At 33.6% G+C, this 20,574-nt stretch overlaps 1 protein-coding gene across 2 annotated transcripts in view; it reads right to left on the bottom strand.

Annotated features, from left to right (window-relative positions):
* Positions 1 to 20,574, bottom strand: part of Schip1 (schwannomin interacting protein 1) — an 809,964-nt gene that overhangs the window by 309,593 nt on the left and 479,797 nt on the right. The gene's annotated exons all lie outside the window — the stretch shown is intronic.

Genomic DNA, 20,574 nt, shown 5'->3' with positions numbered 1-20,574 from the left:
CTAGATTTTTCATTTGCACTTGTAGAGAAAAATAAGAATATCTATCCTATATTCTCAGAAACAGAAGTCTTCCTACACAAAATTTTTAATATTTGTCTACAAGAAAGTGCTTAGCTTTCAATATAACTTATAAAATGGAGGTAATAAAGAGGGTGAGGTATACACCAAAACAGGCTTTTCAGAGCAGCAGGCTGAGATACTAAAGAGAAACACAATTTTTCAGAATACCTTGCCACCCTATCCACGAGATTTAGCATGAATGCTAAATTTGTCCATATCTCCCATAAGTACCAAAGATTACAGAAAGTGCTTAGAACAGTCCTGACTCTTTCTAACACCAATTTTGATTCTAAAAAAGAAAAACATCTGTTGAGAGGTCTAGTTAACCCTAAGCCACTGGTGAAGTCCTGTGGAGATCACTGGACACTTAAAACTTCTGCCTCAGTTCCTTCAAAATGTGGCCAAATTCTGTTGTTCTCAGAAAAGTGGATGGTAGTATTGTCTGCTGAATCTGTGTCCTAACCAAATTGAATTTCTATAGAAGTGAGTATCTTTTCCGTAGCCTTATTTTATTTTTATTGTAAAAATATTTGATATCATTTATGGGACATTCTAGTTTTCATCCAGTAAATATTTTACGAGATATTTTAATAGCCTTGTAAACACAGAGAAGTTACTCTAGTCTGGATTGTGTGAAGCAGCTCTAGCTCTTGGGTCAGGCTTCAGCATAAGGGCTCAGCATGACTGTCCTCACTTGTTCCTCCCTCCAGTTGGGACACATTACCACCCAGTTACATGAGCTCCAACATAAGGCAGAGTGTGAGGCCCTGTGTCTGCACAGGCTCTGGAATGCCTGCACTGAGACATGCTTAATTAATAACCATGACAAAACAGAGCCTTGGATTTTCAGGCTGTTCCCCACAGACTCCTCAGACTGGAATCCTGGTGGAGGCCTCAGGATAAAGGTGCTATTTAATAGATGGATGGATGAATACATAGATAGGATAATGTGGGTCTATGTATAATTTATGAATATGGAAATTTCCTGCAAAGATGGTATATTTAGACCATAGCAGAATCTTAAATGTTTTGAAATGTATAATAAGTTAAACCATGTGCCTGTTATAATCCTGAAAACCGGCCACTTTCTGTTATTTTGACAAGCTAGTTTACAGTTGTATTTCTCAAATCTAAGCATAAGTTATTGTAGATGGGAAGTATGTGAGAAAAAGTTGCAATAATTTCTATTTTTTTCTTTTTTCCCTTGCTCTCATTTTTTGTCTTACACTTTCACCATTGATCCAACCTCTAAGATTAATAATGTTTAAGAAATGGAGAGAAAAAAAGAAAATACTATCAACCTCAGTATTAAAAACATACCTCTTAATAATATAAAAAAGTCATGAAATTGTTAGACTCTAGGTATTCAGGTATCCAGAAGCATTTCTATTCTTCTTCTTCTTCTTTTTTTTTTTTTTGGTGCTGGGGATTGAACTGAGGTCCCTGAGCTTGTGCAGCAGGAGGCAAAACCACTGAGCTAAAGCCCTGGCCCAGTGTTTCTATTCTTAAAGAGACAGGTCACAGTCTCCTCTTTCTGAGGAACTCTCCTTGATTATTTTGATCAAAGACAACCTTAGCTAGCTGCAATTTTTCCTCCCTTCCAACTCGTTGTTACTAGCCTGTGCAGGTGATAATTTTTCATTCTTGTCTAGACTGTCTACCATTGGTGTTCATGTGCTATTTCCCTGCTAGATTGTGAGCTACTAGGGTCTGATTCATTGTAGCCCTCCCACAATGCTTTGTACATAGAACTGCCAAATATTGATTGAACAAATTTGTAAACAGTTTAAAAGTGAATGAGATCTGAAAGACGCTCAGTCTTTTAAATATATTGTTATCACTGGATTTTAACTCATCTTTCCATGATTTTATCCTTTATATTCATTAATGTTTTATATTCGTCAACCTTCATCTGCCAGCGATGAAGGGAATTCACTGAGAACCATGAAAGTCTCTTGAAATAGAAGAAGAGCCCAAGATTCTTGATTATTTGCAATATTTACAAAAACAAAATGTCTCAGTACTATATTGAATCTAGGAAGAAATAAAAAAATTCTATTAAAATTAGTTTTTTAACCTAATGTTTGACATTGTGGTACTAAAATAATAAAATCATTTGTTTCTTATCCCTGAGTCCATTTATGTAGTGATTAAGGAACACTACCAACTACAGTGTAATTAAAAATGTATTATTTGTATCAGTGCTGTACAATGGGAATTGACTGACAAAATGCCCACCAAAATGTCCATGTTCTAATCTTTGAAACCTGTGAATATGTTGCCTTACATGGCAAAAAGACTTTACAGATGTGATTAAGTTAATAAACTTAAAATGAGGTTATTCTGGATTATTTGGGTGAGCAAAATATAATCACAAATGTCCTTATAAGGAAGGAGGTAGGGACAGAATGAGGAGATACCACAATAGAAGTAAAGATGCATATATGTGTGTGAGTGTGTGTATGAATGTGTGTGCCTTGTCAATGTATATGTGAATATGTGAGGGAGATAGAAAAATGGAGATTTGAAAATATGCTGCCGACTCTGAAGATGGAAGCAGGCACATAAACCAAAGAACAAAAGTGGCTTCTAAAAGCTGGGAAAAGAAAGAAAATGAAGTCTTTTTTTGATCCTTTGTACCTTGTTTATATAGGGACTTGTAGCTTCACAACAGGAAGATGGCAAATTTGTATTGTTTTAAATCACTGAGTTGATGATAATCTGTTACAGGAGCAAGAGAAACTACTATGTAAACATAATGTGAGCCACAAATATTAGCCACAAAATGAATTTTAAAATTTCTAGTAGTCATATCTTACAAAGTAAAAAATGAAAGATGAGATTAATTTTAATAATATATTTTATTTAATCCAATATTTCCCAAATATTATTTCAACATGTAACGAAAATTTAAAATTTAATGGTTTATTATATGTACTGTTTTGTTACTAAGCTTTTGAAATGTCATGTGCACCTGCATTTGGACTAGCCACATTTCAGTTGTTCAATTGTCTCCTGTGACTATAGTTACTATATTGGATAGCTCAGATTTAGATTACATATTTATGAACAATCCATTTTGCTTCAGCCTTTTAAGTAACATATCATGACAACATCAGTATCACCTGTGAGTCTGTTAGATAAAAATCTCAGCAGTATCTATGGAAGAAGACTACATTTTAACAAAAACTTCTGTGTGATTCATATGCCCACTAAATTTTGAGAAGCACTGCTCTAGATATTGGATAAAACTCTTTTTATTTGCATTATTCATAAAAGTTGCTCAAGTATTTTGTTTCAACCACCTCTTTCTCATATAATCATTACTTTCTGGTGATTTCTTTGTAAAACTTTAACCACTGACAGGAAAATACAGGATTTTCTGTGGAAGATTCTGCTATTCATCTGGTCCTTCACAGTGAAAGACTTCTAATGTGATAATTTGGTCTCCCTTTTAGATATCTTCAAGGTAGAATGGTGAATGGGTCTATTAAAAAAGTGCTACCCCTCAGTGAGTAGACCTGCAGCTATGCATGAGAACATGTGAAGAAATCACCCATTTTCCATCATGATGCAGACAGTCCATGATAAATGTCTGCTACTCAATTCTACTCCTCATTCATAAACATAAAAAGAAATTGTCAATGATGTGATGGCTAAGACGGTTATAATTTTCTTAAGTTTAACCAGCAATATTTTGTTAGAATTTTGCGATACTCATAGTTTGAGATGAGTGCCTCATCAGCAAACTGAACAAAGTAAAATCTGAGTGTTCAGAAATGTTAGAATTTTTTTGACAAAATTAGTGTCATCTAAAACCTCAAGTAAACTTCAGAAACGAGGCAAGATAAGGAGAGCAAGATGTACACTCATCAAGCTTATCCTTTGTCTGGTGATTTGTCTATTTATTTATATGTCTGCTTTTTGTTCCTTTGGTTGAGGGGAGAAGGAGTTGATAAATCAATCCTTAGCTGACAGTAGACAAAAGCAAGTTCTGTAGTACTTTTAATATGTAAAAAGTACATTAGCAGAATTAGAACTTGTTTTTTAATGATATGTGCATGACAATGAAAAAGCCTGCAGCATTTTAAAATTATAATGAAAAAATACTTGGAATGCTCTGTTTTCAGCAATATTGTAGCCTAGATTTTACATGAGTATCTTTCAGCTACAAAGCATTTAGACATGCTGAATAAAATGCAAGAAATATCTTCTCAAATGTGTATAGGAATGTAAGAGAAACTCCAGTGTAAAAAACTAAAAACCAAAAAACAAATGGTAACTGGATACGAAGTAGCCCAGGGCTGGTCTCAGAGTGTTTGCCTATCTTAGTAAAGGAGAGTATGTGCTTCAACAGATCTATGCAAGAAGTAGAATAAGTAGAGGGAAACTTAACTATTGAAACAAACCTTTTAATAAAGCCAGGATAATAGAAAGTTCACACTTCCAAGAAAGAGTACACTGAAAACTTTTGTCTATATGAAAAAAATGTAACAGCCTGTAATAGGAATATTAAATGGAGAAAGGAATGAGAATGGGGGAGAATTCACATTTGAAAAGATATTGACTAACAATTTTTAATATTTTATAAAGAACTAGGTCTTCAGACTAAGGAAGCACAACAAATTCCAAGCAGATAGATAATAATGAATCCACATGCAGTCACATTAAAGTGTAACTGCAGATTATGAAAGATCAAAGAAAAGATGAAGAAAGAGAAAAGACCAAATCCAGTGAGAAAAGATGGATTTTATAGAAATAAGGCTGGGCATGTGGCTCAGTGTTACAATGCTTGCCCAGCATATATGAAGTCCTGTGTTTAATATCCTAAGCCACAAAACAAATAAATACAAAATAAAATGAAAATAAATTGAATAGTAATTAGATGTATAACAGAATTTTTGACAGTAAACAGAGGATCTTCAGGACTTTGCTGACAGCATTAAAATAAGTGCTAAGGAAAATATCTGTTAATCATTACAAATTGCTGTAAAAGTCATTTTATAGCAAAAAAAATCTATGAGTTTACCACCCACAGGCAATCATTAAATGAACTCCTGAAAGATGTACTTTCTGAAAAATTAAACCAGAATAGCAGATTGAGGTATAAGAAGAACTAATGAACAGTGTAATTAGAAATATGTAATTAGAAATTTATATTATAAATATAAGCAAATACTGGTTGTATAAATCAATAATAAAAATTATATTAATGAGTAATTTGTGGTGGAGAAAATGGTGACAACATAACAAAAAACAGTAACATGCAAATAGAGGGGGTGATCAAGGCTGATAATTGTTAGAATTATTGATCAATTTATACTTTAGAAGTAAGCATTTTAAAGGTAATTTTAAAGAATAGAAACAGTGTATAGATTACAGGGAATTAAGGAAAAGAGGGAAAAATAGAATAAATCTAATGAAGAAAGAAGAGGGGAAAAGGCACAAAAATTTCAGAGAAACTACAACAAAACAGTATGGCAGAATTTAAAATTAGTAGGCTTTCACTGGATTATAAGACATTTAACCACTGTCTGCTTATGAGGACCATATCTAAAACATGGGAATATGGGAAGGTTAAAAAGGGAAAAGATGCAAAAAAATATATACATTCTATGTGATTAGGTAAATTCTAACCACAGGGAACTTTTGTTGCTGAATTAATATTTGATAAAATGATTTTCAGGGAAGAAAGCTTTATCAGAGGTGGGAATAATCAGAACATAATGATAAAGGCTAATTTAGAAATATGTAATATTTCTAACTAGTATATGTCCAGTAAGAAAATGTTCAAAGGTAAAATTTATATTCTTACAAAGAGAGATTGACAAATCTGTAATCACTGAAGGAGATTTGAGTGTATAACACTTAGTAATTGGTAAACAAAGAAGGCAAAAATCTGGCAATGATACAGAAAATTTCAACAACATAATCAACAGCACCAAAGTACTGTGTACGTGTTCACGTACACATGTTCACACATGCACACACGTGCACGAAAACATGCATCCACCTAATAGAAAATATTGTTTTTATGAAAGATGGCATAGTAACTCTTAACAGTTTACTATGAGCAACACTCAGGCAGCATGTTTGTGTATGTACTGACTATCCTGAGTGTAGCTCAGGCAGGCGTTATTTTAACCTGTCGATTCTTGTATTGAATAAATTTGATAAAGTTGTCATTTTTATATTTCCTGTTATATTATCTTATTAAAATCAATGAAAAATATGCATTTTTTAAAAATCCAGGACTTAAATAATTGGACTAGTAACTGATTAAAAAGAAAATTGATCCAAAGTATTAACAAATAATTTCCAGAAATCCATTAGAAAGTGCATCATGAAAATTAGCAAAACCATTAATAAAATTTAACAAATGAAGGAAGTAAAACATATAATCATCTCAATATAAGGAGAACAAGCATTTGTTAAGATTCAGTAACCAATAGTGATTAAAGTTTTTAGTGAAGTAAAAACAGAAAAAATTTCATTAGGTTTATAAAAGATATCAGTAAAAATCCTCCATAGTAAGTATATAATGGTGACATATTAGACTCATTTATTTTAAGATTAAGAATGAGACAAAAATGGCTATCTTTGCTTTAAGGCTGTACTGAGGGCCTAAGCAATGGATTAAAATGAGATAAATAAAATGCATGTCACTCACAAAGAAATACAATTGTTCTTATTCTTAGATGATATGATTTCCTGCATAGAAAACCCAAGAGCATCTCTAGTAAAATTATTAGAATTAATAAGAGAGATCAGCAAGCTTATTGGATATTAGATCAATAAAAAAAATGCCTTCTTTATTCACTAGGAATATATGTGCTGCCGAAGCGAGCACTTTTATTCACTAGGATTAAATGGTGGCAAAATACAAAAATACCAAAAGAGGCATCATTTACAAGGGCAATAGCATAAATGACTCAGGAATAAATCTTACAAAAGTTATGTATGAAGTGTATGATGAAAATCATAAAATTTTAATGAGTGATATTTTAAAAGTACCTAATCAAATGAAAAAAATATGCTATGCTATATTTGTAAGTAGATTCGATATCATAAGGACATGAATATTCCTAAATTCAATGCAATTGCAGTAAAAGTCTCATAGGGTTTTGCCATGGAACTTGAAGAAATTATTATAAAATTTGCATCAAGTAGCAATTAAGACAATGTTGTACTCTTCTAGGGAAAGAAAATCTATATAATAAGATAGCTTAAAGAATTCAGAAAAGCACCCACACATATATGGAAATGTAATTATAGAGCTGCTGTTTATCTAAGCAGGAAAGTGGCACTAGGACAGTTGCTTCACCATGTTAAGAAAAATTCTACCTCACATCATTCCAGGGAGACACAATTCCCAAATATGAAGACTAAAATTTTATATGAAAAGGAAAAATCCAATAGAGATTGTGAATACCTCATGTATTTTTTAACAAATCAGAAAGCACAAATCATAAAGGAAAAGAATAATAAATTTGAATCCATTAAAATTTAAACTTCTATCCATCAAAAAATGCCACAAGAACGAAGTACATAACCCATAGTCCTGGAGAAATACAATTGCAATGTATTTAACTGACAAAGAATTATTATTCAGGACATATGAAAAAATCTATGTCAATTAGAAAACAACAAATAATATAATAGAAAATTAGAATGTAAACAAAATTTATGAAAGGAGAAATTTGGAATGGCCACCAGCAGATGAAAAGGTTTTCAAATTCACTAGCATTTGAGGAAATACTCCAAATGCTGGAAATACCCCAAATACCCCAAATATCCCCAAATTGCAACAGATAGTATTTCACACTGTCAGAGGACCAAAGATTTAAGTCTTGGAATATCAAGAATTGAAAAGTGTGGAACTGCTCATGAAATAGCAAAAACATATCCTCACAAAAATTTTGGCAATACATAGCAAAACTTTCTCTGCTTATATCCTATAACCCAGCAAAACTATGCCTGGGTATAGGCCCTAAAGAAATTAGCACACAAAATTAGGGAGGTACGCTTCTTTGCTCCTGTCCTGGTTACCCCTTTGATGCTATTTTCTACCATTTTTGGTCTTTGTTTGCTTCAACTACATGGGTCTCCTTACACACAGAACACACCAGGCATTTGTCTATAAGATTTTTGCATTTCCTATTTCCTCAGCTTGGAATGTTCTTCTTCAATCTCCATGGGTCCCTCTAATTTTTTCTTTTTTACTTGAATATCAAATTGCTATTGAAATTTACCTGGCTCCTCTATTTCAATTCCCTTCCCAACTTAATTTTTTTTATATGAGTACTCTCATAAACACGCATCTTATTTATTTACCTACTTATAGAATGTAAGTTCATGGATATAGGATATTGGTTTGCTTTTGTTTACTTCAGTGTCCCTAGCAACTAGAACAAGACTTTGCCCAAATTATAGAGCTGGTCCATAGTAGGTGCTCATTAAATATTTGTTATATGAATGAATGTATATAAAATATTACAGCATTATTTATGACACTTGCATCACTTTGTGAAATTGGTTCAGACAAGTAACATTCTCATTTATACACTAAGAGGAAACAATTTTAAGGAACTTTCCTGAAGACATGGGGCAACTGCAAAGCAGTGTCCAAGCATTATTAGGCTGCACTATTTCAAACTTGAATAAATTATATACTTCACTATGTTCTAGTGAGAAATGTTAGACTGACAAATCAGTTTCCTCCTTTAAACATTATGTAATCTCCTAGAAAATGTAATACTTTAGAGATAATTTTTCTATTTATTTCATAAATAAAAGTTACTTCAAGCAAAAATTGAATGCAAAAGTCTGTCAATCATGTTTTCCTGATGTATGTATGGGAAGTGGCTATCCTACTGAAGATTTTACTAGTGAGGATTTTACTAGTGAGATATTATGTGAGACATGTGGAGGATGCTGAGAATTTAAATGTACATTGCATGCATATTATTGTAACCACATAATATAGTATTGCTTCATCAAACAAGACTTTCTATTCCTTTTTGTTTAAAGTCTAAAGTGAAAGAAAAAGTGCATTTTAGGGAAGATATAATTTAGCTTTTCCTTACAAAGTATAAAAGTATGCATACTTCTTCAAAACACCTAATGGCTGTTAGTGTCAGTGGAACTTGTGTGCCTATGTAAAGAAGAAGTCTTTTTAGTGTAAAAACATTTAAAGACAATCAATCTGTATCCACAACTGTTGTCTCTCCTTATCCCCAAGAGAGAGAGAAAGAAATGACGTGCTGCTATCATGGCAGAAAATAGGAACTTGGGCTTCCAGAAAGACAGAGGACATACCAATGCCTCAAGCAGAAGTCCATAGTCAAGTGTTAATATCATACTATAAAATGTCTAAGATGTATTCTTCATGGACCTCGAAAGCTGGGTGGTTGAGTTGAGGAATCCTAACAACTTGAATATTATATTCAACTCAAAAGGTTGATGGCTGGATAAAAGTACATCATGTAAACAAATAAAAATTATTTTCTTTTCATCAGCTGGGGTTGATGAGATGCAATAAACTCTGCTACACAGCCCTTAGGATGTGGAGTAGGTAGCTACCTACATATAAGCTGAGCAATGAGTCAGTTATGAACCTAATGGTCCATTAGGCTTGGTGTCAAGATTGATGGCCTAATCACGTTCAGCCAGTGGAAAACTTCAACTTGAGATAATTTCAAACAGCAACATAGCATGTTTGGAAAATATTTGACATTATTTGTTTTAACTGAACACAAACACACACACGTGCACATGCACAATCTATTAATTCCAGTCCTAGATATACACTTAAGAGAAGAGCATCCTTATATTTGCAGATGTATGTAAAGGTATTCATGTCAGCCTTATTCTCAATAGACTAAACTGAATATACCAAATGTCCATCAAAATTCAAGAGGATAGGAATAATCATTTGACAGGATACACTATAGCAAAAATGAACACAGTATTGCCATGTAGAACAACACTGGGTAATCCTAAAACTGCAATGTTGAATAAAAGAAGCCAGAGATAAAATAGTATGCATTGTACTGGAAAACATAATCTACAGTGTTAAAATTCAAGGTAATTGTTCTTCTTGGTAACTTAAAGATAACTGTTCTTCTTGATAGAGTTGGGAGGAAATTAACCAGAATCAAGCATGATGAGAACTGCCAAGTTGCTTGCTGATGGTGCATTTGATCTGGATTTTGCTTTGTGAAAACTTGTCTAACTGTACACTTAGGATTTATAGGCTTGTCTGAGAGTACATTATATGTCAATAAAATATCTATATTCATAAAACAGCATACGGGCAAGTATATGTGGGTATAGAGTACAGAAATTTGTCAAAGTTAATTTGGAAATCAGACCAATAAAGGAATATATTTAAAGAAGGAAGATTTTAATTGAGTGTCAAGATTAGGAAAGTACAAGATTTGGTTAAGAAGTGTGAGTAGCTTAAAGGAGAAAGGAATAAATGTGTTATATATTAGGGATGGGAAGGAGGGGTCAGGCAGAGAACAGAAATTTCTTCATTGGTGCAGAAATCCAATGATGATGATACATAAAGAGAAGATACATACATGTGAGGCAATACAATGAAGAGGAAATTTAGATTTTTTTATGCAATAGTGAATGAACTGTTGTTCTTCATTTCATAATTTTTAACTTAAAAAATAATTATATAAGTAATATATGCTACTTATATTTATATATAAGTTTAATGCAAGTATTTATATATAAATATAGGTAAATATGGACATTTTATAAATTATATTTGTATATAAAATACATAATGATTATTTACACATCATGATGTAGGTAACACACTATCCGAGGGAAATTTTTAAAAATAGTAAAGTACAGAGAAAAATTTACTTATAACTTCATTTTTTTAGATAAAACATTATGGCAGCCTTCAAGTTTCTACACGGAAAATTGTGGTGATATAACTTGAGAATTAATATTAATCATATGGAGTTTTAATACTAAGAGAATTTGAGCAGGCAAACTCAGAATAGTCAGGAGATCTTCAAGATTTGAATGTATGTTTGTCAATTCCATTTGTCTACCAGGGAGCTGACATTATCTCAAGAATGGTATTTGCTGATGCAGTCTTTTTTTTTTCTCCTCAACTAATTGAGTTATAATATCTAAAACAAACATGTCTAAAGATGTTTAACCCAATTATAACCTTCACTGCTCACAAATAAAGGCATCCATGGGAAAGGTGATTTTTTTTTTCTAATATATTTTGTCAAAGCTAGAATTTAACATCTTAGATGTTTGGCTTAAGAAGCAAAGGATCTTGGCCATGGTCCAACTGAAATATCAGAGAATGGGTTGAGGTGATAGAACAAGATAGGCCAAGGGACCCCCTGCAGCAAATATAGGACCAATTTCATTAATTTTGTCTCTTTCAATATAATTTTCATATCTTCTCCCATGTGGTTGGACTTGGTAGAGGAGAAAAAACTTTTGAAGTCCCTGTAAGTTAGGAATTTACAAGATCCTTATGAAAGTTCTTCCTGAGCATGGATTAGTATTACTCAACTCTCATGGCTTGGATTACAACTCAGCACTGCCAACAAAATTCCTGGATGGGTACATGCTCAAAGGTTTCTATCTTGATCTATTTGTCACAGAAGCCAAAGGACCCTGGTAGTTAATACAAATGTATTCCATCCTCGATTACTGCTGTACACAGTTGATGGGCAATCAGTGGATTTGTCCTTTCCTCAAAAACTGTCACACTGAAGTTCTTCAGATTGACTCCTTTCTTACAGTGAATATCTGACAACTCTCTGGAACACTTTTTGGCCATACCCTATACTTTCCTCAGCAGGGAACATTTTGGAGATAACTTTCTCATCAAGGATGATGATTATTTATTATTTAGATATAAATTTCTCTAATGAAAGTTGAATAAGGCATACATTGATGAAAAGAGAGGGGGCAAATCAATCCAAGAACAGGGTGGTTTGTTATAAACTGAAAATGGGAGCAAAAGACTGAGGAAACTTAGAGTTGATTCCAGATGTAAATTAGGAATTGCAAGCCCTGTTTATGGAGCACTCCAAGGCTTAGTGGTAACATTGTGAACTTTACCTCAGAAAATGTAGGGAAAGCATTTGTGTATCTTTGTATGCTTAGTTCAAGGGTATTTGATGCTCCTGTGGTTTGTTAATAAAAAATTCCTGTGGTTTTCACAAATACAAAGCTCAAGTTTACTCTAAGGAAACAATTACTGGAGAAGGTAAAACCACTATAGGAGAGGGAAAGGACCTCTTATTCTCATATCAACTCATATTAAGAATAATGACAGTGTTCTATTGTTCCAGAAGGATTAATTTGTCCCTTTGTTTCACTGAATAGTTGCTGGGGTCCCTTGGGTAGTTCAGAAAAGTTTATCTCAGACCACCATCTACCTAAATCCATTAAAATTGATGTATCCTTCACATAAATTCATGCCTAGAGCCCTAAATTTACAAATAAAATATGAATTATTTGTATGATGAAAGAATTCATTGCACAAAGATGAACTATGGGATTTCTTCAAGTAATAATTTTCCCTGGTGTGTTTTACAATACAATTTTGTGTGTAATAATTTGATCTACTTTCAATTTTTCTAGGAGCACATCTTCAGGGTCAAGACTAGAATGCTTTTATATTCATGATGATTGTTGATGTGGCTGAGTGTCCCAGCATATAATGTGTTGGTGTCTGATGAATTTTTTGAGTAGCAACTTTTTGACTACTAGAGTGCATTTAAGAAAGATACCAATTAGATAGAAAACTTTGTATTCTAGCAGCTGGTTTAATGGAGAAAAACCCAATGGGCAAGAAATAAGGCAAGTTTTGCATTAACTTTTTAAGGAAAAATATTCTCATTAATTTCTGTTCTGACTGAGTATAGTTCTTACTGTAAAGCTAGTAGATATTTTTTACTTAAAGTAAGTGAAAATACTGACTAGGGTTGCTATTAGACACAAATGGGACAATGTATGAGAATACACTTTACAGAGAATAGCAATATACAATCAATAATCCTTATTCCACCATCCCACTGTTAATTGTAACATAGAACTGTTAATTCTAGTGTATAAAGTGAATAAATCTAGTTTGCTTCTCCTTCCAAAAGTCTGGACCAAAAATGAATTCAATGGAAACATTTTTTTTCAAAGTAACAAACTCTAATTTTTTCCAAAAAGGAAAAAAGATAGGAAGCATATAGGTCCATTAACCACAAAGCTGATGGGATGTTACAAGATTTCACACATCGCCACAGAGCAGTTTCTTGATGAACATGACTGGAGTCCTACTTCCATCTGCTCTGGGGCACTTGACATGAGGCAGCCCAATGAACTACCCTGCAAGTGCTGCAGGCTTCTCAGTATTTTGAACACAGCTTATCAGCAGGAAAAAATCATTAAGCAGCAGGAAAGAGAAACAAAAAGGATAATAAGTGAAGGGAGTGACTGGAGAGCAGTGAGGGTGAATTGGAGGGGTGGGAATTTACATGAACAGCAAATTCAATGAAGGGAATAAAACAAAATGATGCGAGGGAAAGAAAACACAGGAGGGATCTGCAGGGATTAGTAAAGAGAAATAGAAAAGTGATTCAATAAGATAGGAGGACTTAGATATTAGCTATCAGAAAACAAATGCAAACAAAAACCAGAGCATAGACTATGTGTTGGATGCCACAGGGGTCAGAAACTGTCCGTTTAATTTGGAAAACAATGGGCCAGAAAGCTATTTCCTACAGGCAGTTGCCATTTTAGGGACAGAATTCACTCTCCTAAGACACTGGGTGCCATTATAGAGCACAGCACAACTATAACTCCCTAACCAGACCCCCATTGGCCTGGAAGAAGAAATGAACCTTTACTTGTTTGTAATGTACACTCAGCAGAGATTCGTTAATTTGGCAAGGTGTAGTTATTTTATTTATATTTTTTTTAGAGAAACTATATTATAAGGGAGTATGGCTGACTGGTCTAAAAAGAGCTTGTTGATACTATCAAAAACTTATCCTTTGTTTTATATTTTAAGAACAATAATCACATGGGGATTATACTCAGAAACTTGACCTTCTATTATAAGATAAATGAAACTGCTAATTTATCAAGCAGGGACAATATGTATTTTATTTCCTTTTCAGGGTATTAGATGTTAATGGGCAAGAGGTGAAAATGACTTATACAATATAATGATTCTTCTTTCACTCATATACAATAATCAGTCATTTAAAAAATATTAAAGTTTTTCTTGAGTTGATGCCAAATGTCCCCAAATTTTGACCACAAGGGTTCATTAATAAGATCATTATTTGCCTGAGTCTTGAGCAAACATGAAAATATTTGCATCTAAGAAAACAAATCATAAGAGCTGATGACTCTGGCAGAGACGAGGGACTGACTGTGAGAAGTGTGAGAGAATGATCTAGGATGATGAGCGTGCTAGATTATTTAATATAATGTAGAATACTATATCACAAAAGGAGTTAGGATCACACATAGGTGTACCTTTGTCAAAACTTGACAAATAGAAGAAACTCACCAGTTATATGCTTAGGGTTTATACATTTTATCATATAGAATTTTTCATTAAAATCTGTAGATAAATATTAAATTCTGGCCAGTGAGAAATACACTAAAGTATTTAGATGAAAGTTTTTGATGTTTAGATTTTGAAATAAAACAGTAGTTTACTGACAGCTACAAGGATGCACACAGATGGACAAATTTGTGAAAGCAAGCACAGTAATAGATTAATGATATAAGCTAGATGATGGGCTATATGGGTGTTCACCCTAAAATTCTCCTAACTTTGTTGTATGATTTAAAACTCATCGTAAAATGTTGAGGTTAAAAAAGGAGATATTGGTACTGTATACTGCAAGTAACTCTATAATATGAAAGAAAATTGAGACTTGGGCCTTACATGTGAATTGGAGAACCAAGCAGGAATTCTCTGAGCAGAGTTGCTTCCCCAACTCTTAGAAAGTTACTTCAGTTCTGATAGTTCCTCCTATTTTTTTTCTTACTTGGCATATTCCACTTTGCACTTCTTTGGGGAATGGCACTGAGCTGAAAAGACAACCTGAGAAGTATTATTACTATATTGACAGAAAGTTTGTGGGTGTCACGGTTACAGGCAGTACAGATTGTGAAAGGAAGGACAGGAATGAGGCAATTGCAGCTCTTAAGTAGATTATAATGGGACAGGGGAGGTGAATGAAAAACTAAGACTGAATGATCCAATAGTGAACTTTTTAATGGAAATATTTCCTCATATACACTGTACTGACTTTGTTGTATTTGTAGATTCAGAGTGATTGGAAGTGAGCTCCTAAGGGGTTACTGATGAGATCCCTATGTGAGGAAAGGTTCCCACTTCCAGGTATTTAACTTCTAGGCTCCTTCTCATTCCCAAGTCCTCAGCATGTAACTCTCCTCCTTAGCACCTTCCTCAAATGCCAAGGAATGTTTTTCCTCTCCAATTCTCACAATCCATCCCCACCCCCACCCCAAGCTAGGATACCAAGTTAGGTGTAGTCTTCCAAATCCTCTTTTCTCTTGTGCTACAGACAAGATAATAAAGGAATTCTTTTCAAAGGGTTTGCACTTACCTATTATCAGAAAAGCAGACAAATAAAAATAACGAATGTGAAAAAGCTACAGAGATTTAAGAGGTCACTCAACTTTTCAAGGTCAAAGTTCCTGACACATGTTTTCTGTTTCTAGCTGGTGTTTAGGAGCCATGATGTGCCTTCCAGTTTTAGTCGTGAAAGAGAGTTCTTCAAAATTCCTTAAAGCTCTTGGTTCTTGTTTCCTGTCTGCTGATACCTGGCTCCAGGGGCTCCATGCTAAAGGGACATCCTGCATGGAGATGCAGAGAGAGCTTATAGTGAACATCCTGGTCTGGAGGTTACATATTGAGGGTCCCATGGTCAGTCATTACCTTCTCAATAGTCATCATGTCCTACTCAAGAACTACCTCCTCTAACATTTTCACTTGGAAAACTTTCTTGTACAAAACACCTGTATAGGATTTTCTTTATTTTTCTATGCTGATTTTAGTCTGGATTTAGGGAAGACCTAGTCTCTTGCCTAGAGAAAAGACTATGTTCTATGATTTTTTTTTCTTTTTACGTCTTAGGAACATATTACCGTACTTAAAAACAAATAGGGTAGTTTAAAGTATCTAATCTTTGGCATGCAGTGTAATCTGTGTATGAATTTGGATTCTTAGATGCCCATTATCCAGTGTTATAACCAAAGAATTTTTTTGTTTTCTGGATGAGTCAGTGACCATTCCATTCTTGCCTAGTCCTTCTATGGACTATTAAACAACACCAACAAATAGGATCATCTCTTGGAAGAATGAAGAGCAGACATACTGTGAGTCAGTGTCAGGCCTGTTATAAAGCTAATTCTTATATTCAAAAATTTTATTTTATTTAAAAATACAATTGCAAAATATGCATAAGTAAAGACTGAATGTTTATATTCTTGTAAGAATGATTATATAAATAATGTTTAAGAACATTTTGAAAGGAAGTTCTTTACCATAACACATGTTTTAAATCTTGGTTTGGTAAACACTGTCACCGTAGAGCTGGAAACATGTGGCCCAGATTACAACATGTTCGGGGTTTTCTCATTTAAATTGCAACAAAGTCTTAGCGTGTTTTTTTCTTATCATAAGAATGGTTATGAATTTTAGGTCAATTCATGACCTTCAACAGAGAATGAAAGTTGAAGTAAAAACACTAGGCCTGACTTCCATTCTTGAAACATATATGTATATATATGCACACACACATACATTAGCACACATGCACACACATAAAACATGATTTGCTCATCAAGCAAGAACAGTTAGATTGGGTATAAATTACACAGTATAATTTGTACCAAATGGCACTTAACTTTGCAGAGTGCTCAGTGTCCACATACTGTGACCATTAGAAAAACAACTCAGTAGTTTTTAGAAGTGGATGATTTCAGCTATGAATCCTGTATAAGAAAAGTCATAAGTAAAAGAAAATATATCAAATGCCAAACAGCAGAAAGTCTAATGACCACAGCAATCATTAGGAAATGGACAAACAAAATTAATTGTCAGTGAGAGTTTCAGGCTTTCCAAGCACATATCATTGACTTCATTAGTCTTCCACTACAATCAGGGCCAGAGGCATTACCAACACTGGGTATTCTTTGCTAACTAGAGAGGAAAACTAGGCCTGCACATGGACTTTGATGGAGAAACAGTGATACATGCAGCACTATTCCACATTCATCTATTTGAGCATTTGACTTAAAATAGAGCAGGTACTAGGAAAGATCAGTTTGGCAGGGAAGATTAAGTGCCTGGTTTTATTGGGTTTTTTTTCAATTAGTGTGTGTATGTTGCCAGACACACTGATGCCATAAACGCATCAGTTTTACTTTTATTCTCCTTTCTCTAGAAGTTTTTATGTATTCATATTAATATGGATTCCTTCCTTTTCCTCTCCCTTTCCTGGGATTTTAAATTCATTTTGATTCAATAAAGTAGCTAGAAGCAGGAGCATATCAAGAGAAGTGGGTCTAGTATTTGTAACAGCAACTTGGAAAATACTAGAAGAAATCCTAGTTACAAAGATTTTAGAGGATATATACCCAGAAGTGGGATTGCTGTATAATATAGTAGAGCTATTTTTATTTTTTTGAGGAATCTTCATACTGTTCTTCATATTTGTGATACGTAGTTCTACAAAAAGCATAGAATTGTTTCCTTTTCTCTGCGTCCTTGCCAGAATTTATTAGCTTTTTGTTAATAACCTTCTAATGGGAGTGAAATGATATCTTGTTGTAGTTTTGATTTGCATTTCCCTGATGGTGATATCTCTATATATATCTCTCTATATATCTATATATATCTATATCTATATATATATATTTTTTTTTTTGGTACCGGGGATTGACCTTGGGACCTTGCACTTGCAAGGCAGAGGGTGGAACCACTGAGCTAAATCCCTGGCCCTGTACTTCTTTTTTTAACATGTGCCCACCCATGTTGACTGTAGCGCTATTCATAATAGCTAAGATATGGAATCAACTTAGGTGCTCATCAACAGATTAAAGGATAAAGAAAATGCTTATACACACGATGGAATATTATTCATTTATAAAGAAGAAAGAAAGCCTGTCATTTGCAGCAAAATGGATAAAACTGGAGGACATGCTGTTAGGTGAAATAAACCAGACACATAAAGACAAGTAACGTGTGTCCTGGCCCATATGCGGAAGCTTAAAAAGCCAACCTTAATGTAGAATAGTGATTATCAGAGATTAGAAAGAATTGGGGAAGGGTGGGAAAAGGGATCCTTAACTTGATCACAGCATGCTGTGTACATGTGCTGGAATATCCTACTGAGCCACATTAACATGTACAATTAACACGTTAATAAAAAATAAAATAAAATAATAAATTGTTAAGGGAACCAAGAGAGCATTCAGGGAAGGTAAGGCAGCTCAGACATGAGAAGCTTCAAGAAATCACATCTCTTTGTATGACTGGAGGGACAAAGCAATGGTGCTTCAAAGCCTGAAGCAGGGGCCCCTGAGAGGAAGCTAGCACCATAGTGGATCCACCCAGAAGAAGCAGGAGTCACAGAGGGAAAGTAGCTGTTGTCAAGATCGCCACCAAAACATAAGGAAGAAGAGAAATATGATGGCTTCTCCTTTTCTTTTATACCTGACTTTCAGTATCTCTCATTGGCTAAACCTAGCTGGAAATCAATTGGCACAAGAGCCTTGTTAATAGAATTTTCTATGCTCAGGGAATGCATTACAAGTTAATGCAGGGGAAGGTAGGAAATATATCTAAGGACAAAAGGACAAAGAATACAAAAGCTTTTTCCACTACCCTCACTCAAAGCCCTAGTTGATATAAAAGCTCGTCCATGCATAGATATGTCAGAGAAGACAGGCACAATATATGAAATGCCATGGGTAGCCTCCCCTGTAGTTTTATAGCACATGATTTTCATTCAGAACAGTACAATTAGGATAGCAAATGTGATGAATTCTAAGGAAACAAGTCACTTAAAAAATATGATTAATGTAACATAAAGTTGAAAGGAAGAGGAGAGTTTAAACAAAATATACAAACAAGGTTAAATTATATTAATGAAAAAATAAGGTCTATTTATCGAAGTTTCTATTTTCTTTGTCTAAGAAGAGAAACTTCATAATAGACACACATTCAAAATGTTACTAAAGGCCATGCATTGAACATCTAGACATCTTGCCAAGAAGAAACTCAAAAGTTATCTCATTACTGAATTTATGTAAAATATCTGTGTAGAAGATTGAAATTTAAAAAGATAATCTTTTGTTCTCATCCCTCATAGAACAAATGGGTCAATTTTCTTCTTTTCCATAACTTTTAAATAACTTCTTTATTGGAATGAGTACTTTTTCATAAATACATCCATTTTATTTCCTAACATTAACCTAGATATTATTTAAAAATTTGGCTAAAGAACATGCTCAAATAATTATTTGTCTAAAAAATATTTGTAATTGAAAATGTTGGTTTATCAGAAAGGAAACTTACTTTCCTTGCATTCACTTAGGTGTTGTCAAACATGCGTTGTCGTTCAGTTTTCTAATTTGTAATGTGATATGATGACACTTTTTGACAGTAACTAAAATGATATATGGCCATAAAAATATAGTCTCATGGTTATAAGAAAGATTTATGATTCTGGTTATCAAAGATATTTTTCTCCTCAGCAACATTATAGGCATGGCTGAAAGCCCAACAAAATCGAAATAAATGTCCAGAATGAGCAAGCTTGTCAGGTAATAAAGGAAGTTCTTCAAATCAATGGTAAGGTTACATAGGGCCTGAGAACTTGATTATAAGTATATTTTAATGCTATTTTATAATTTTATTACAAATATTTCTAGGTCTGTGTCTTCTATTTAGGAAAGCAATTTTCCTTTAAAAATAATTTAAAAGCAGGAAGAATGAATTAACGGTTTCTTAAAAATACTAAGCACATAATTCTATGCCCTAGCACTTGTTTCAGGGGCATGTTGACTATATGAAAAGAATGTTTCCAGAAATTGCCTCTATTGATATCCTTTGCAATTTAGCAGAATCATCTTCAAATTCTGAATGGATTGCAATTAAACATGAAGTAATGTCACATTTAGATTCAGGCTTGTACACTTAAACTACCCTCTTTGTTATTCATTATGAGGGAGTGATGATTAAGAAACTCAAGATCAGCTGAATTATTCCACAGTCATTGTCTAAAAATGAAGAATTCATTAAAAAACAATGTGGCAACCTAAAAGATTCACATGAAATTACTAATCCAAAAGCAAGTGCAAATTAGGTAATTTCACATTTCTCCTTTTGTAAGATCCCCAAATGTCTAGCCAACATCTAATTTTGTAAATAATTTTAATTCTGCATTATAGTAAAATAAAATGGAGGCAACTTGT

Source organism: Heterocephalus glaber, unplaced genomic scaffold (genome assembly GCF_053883595.1).
Source record: "Heterocephalus glaber isolate CG9 unplaced genomic scaffold, H.glaber_assembly_v1.0 deba00001504, whole genome shotgun sequence".
NCBI classification, from domain to species: Eukaryota; Metazoa; Chordata; class Mammalia; order Rodentia; family Bathyergidae; genus Heterocephalus; species Heterocephalus glaber.
The sequence above is the reverse complement of the archived record's forward strand: the minus strand, read 5'-3'. Positions and strand labels throughout refer to the sequence as shown.